This window comes from Gossypium hirsutum, chromosome D02 (genome assembly GCF_007990345.1).
Source record: "Gossypium hirsutum isolate 1008001.06 chromosome D02, Gossypium_hirsutum_v2.1, whole genome shotgun sequence".
NCBI classification, from domain to species: domain Eukaryota; kingdom Viridiplantae; phylum Streptophyta; class Magnoliopsida; order Malvales; family Malvaceae; genus Gossypium; species Gossypium hirsutum.
Genome location: NC_053438.1, coordinates 28,934,544 through 28,937,072, shown reverse-complemented (window position 1 = coordinate 28,937,072; position 2,529 = coordinate 28,934,544). Strand labels below are relative to the sequence as shown.

At 37.5% G+C, this 2,529-nt stretch overlaps 1 non-coding gene across 1 annotated transcript; it reads right to left on the bottom strand.

The window, feature by feature from the left end:
* Positions 1 to 890: 890 nt before the first annotated feature.
* Positions 891 to 997, bottom strand: LOC121215044 (small nucleolar RNA R71). The gene has a single exon (XR_005910780.1). It is a non-coding gene; the product is annotated as a small nucleolar RNA R71 (small nucleolar RNA).
* Between the last annotated feature and the right edge of the window lie 1,532 nt (positions 998 to 2,529).

Genomic DNA, 2,529 nt, shown 5'->3' with positions numbered 1-2,529 from the left:
CGTGCATTTGAGATTTATTTATTTAGTTCACTTAGTTTAAAATCTTAGTTTTTAATCACCCTCTTCAAACAAAATATTTTTCTTCACCAAAGTGTTTTAAATAGCATGCATAAATAATTCTTTTTACAATCCCTGTGGGTACTATAACTCGACATTTACTTGTCACTTTATTACTTGTTGCGACTGTGTACACTTGCACATTTCCGTCGTTCCAAGTTTTTGGCATCGTTGTCGAGGACTATGTTTTAAAAAAGTCATTATTTGTGAAGTTGTTAGTTTTGCATTTTGGTTTATTTTTCTTTTCAAATTTTAACTTAGTTTTTCTGTGATTATTTTAGGTGTTTATGAGTATTGACTGAATCATCAATTTACTCCCTATAGACCCTGAGATTGAACAAACTTTTCAACATCAAAGAAGACAAGTAAGTCAGAGAAGGACTGAAGAGATGAACTTCGAAAATCTGAATCAAGGAAACGGAGCAAACCTTGCCCAAAATCCTATCCTTATTGCTGATGATAGGGATAGAGCTTTGAGACAGTATCCCGTGCTAATATTTCATGATCTTAATCCTAGTATTAAGAGACCCAAAATTGAGGCACAACAGTTCGAGTTGAAGCCAGTCATGTTCCAGATGCTTCAGACAGTGGGCCAATTCAGTGGAATGCCTACCGAAGATCCTTACCTACACTTTAGACTATTTATGGAGGTGAGCGATTCTTTCAAGTTAGCCAGAGTACCCAAAGATGCATTACAATTGAAATTGTTCCCATATTCACTAAGGCACAGAGCTCGAGCTTGGTTGAACACATTACCACCAAACTCAATTTCAGCATGGCAAGAGTTAGCAGAAAAATTCCTTATGAACTATTTCCCACCTAGCAAGAATGCTAAGTTGAGAAACAAGATCATTGCTTTCCAACAAATGGATGATGAGTCATTGTATAAGGCATGGGAAAGGTACAAAGAATTATTACAGAAGTGCCCTCATCATAGAATCCCACATTGCATACAACTTGAGACATTTGATAATGGTCTCAATGCTCACATGAGATGGTAGTGGACACTTCTGCTAATGGTGCTCTACTTTCTATGTCGTATAATGAGGGTTATGAAATCATTGAGAGGATTGCCAGCAACAATTATCAAAGGCAAACCAATCGAGCAGCGTAGGAAGACGAGTCGCTAGAATACATGAAGTAGACGTTTTTACTTCACTCGCATATCAAGTATCATCAATATCCTCAATGTTAAAAAATCTTACTACTAATGGGTGTAATAGTTTTACAGCACAGCCACTGAATCAATTTGAAAATGTAGCCTGTGTTTATTGTGGGGAAGGACATTTCTTTGAAGAATGTCCATCGAACCCAGAATCTGTGTATTACATGGGTAACCAAAACCAAAATCAAAGAAGGTAAGGGCTGCAATCCAATTTTTATAACCCATCATGGAAAACCACCTAAATTTTTCCTAGAGTAACCAAAAGGCAGGAACCAATAACAATTATGTCTAACCTAGATTGACCCAGCCACCTATTTTTTCCCAACAAGCTCAGAAACCAACCCAAGCTGAACCATCCAATAGCTTAGAAAATCTATTGAAGGTATACATGGTGAAAAATGATGCCTCTCTAAGGAATTTGGAGAATCAAGTGGGCCAGCTTGCAACTGAACTCAGAAATCGACCACAAGGTGTTTTACCTAGTGATACAGAGAATCTGAGGAATCCAGGGAAGGAGCAGAAAGACTTTAGAGCCAATTTCGTCGAAGTTGAAAAGGAGCCAGTTGACACTCAAGACTCAGAGGAAGTTCAACCAAGTGTTGAAATTCCAGTTTCACTGGAAATTGAATCTGTAAAATCTGATAATGTAACTTCTGAACCAACTAATTCTGATCAACTAATAACTCCGTTAGATGCATAATTGCCATAGAAAATAAATCAACAAGTTCCAGTAAACAAACCTCCACCACCCTACCCTCAAAGACTTTAGAAGCAGAAGTGGGAAATTCAATTCAAGAAGTTTCTAAACGTACTCAAGAAACTTCATATCAACATCCCATTGGTTGAAGCACTTGAACAAATGTCGAAATACGTCAAATTCATCAAGGATGTCCTGTCTAAAAAATGAAGGCTAGGAGAATTTGAGACGGTAGCCCTAACGAAGGAATGTAGTGCATATCTTCAAGACAAACTACCCCCAAAATTGAAGGATCCTGGATGTTTTACCATACCTTGCAATATTGGAGCAACATATTGTGGTAAGGCACTATGTGATTGGGTGCGAGTATCAACTTGATGCCCATGTCAATATTTAGGAAGTTGGGGATAGGTGAAGTTAGACCTACTACAGTTACACTTAAATTAGAAGATCGATCCTTAGCACATTCAAAAGGAATAATCGAGGACGTATTGGTATGTGTAGAAAAATTTATCTTTCCTGTTAACTTTGTGATTCTAGACTTTGAAGCAGACAAAGCGATGCTAATCATCCTAGGAAGACCATTCTTAGCAATCAGAAAGACCCTTAT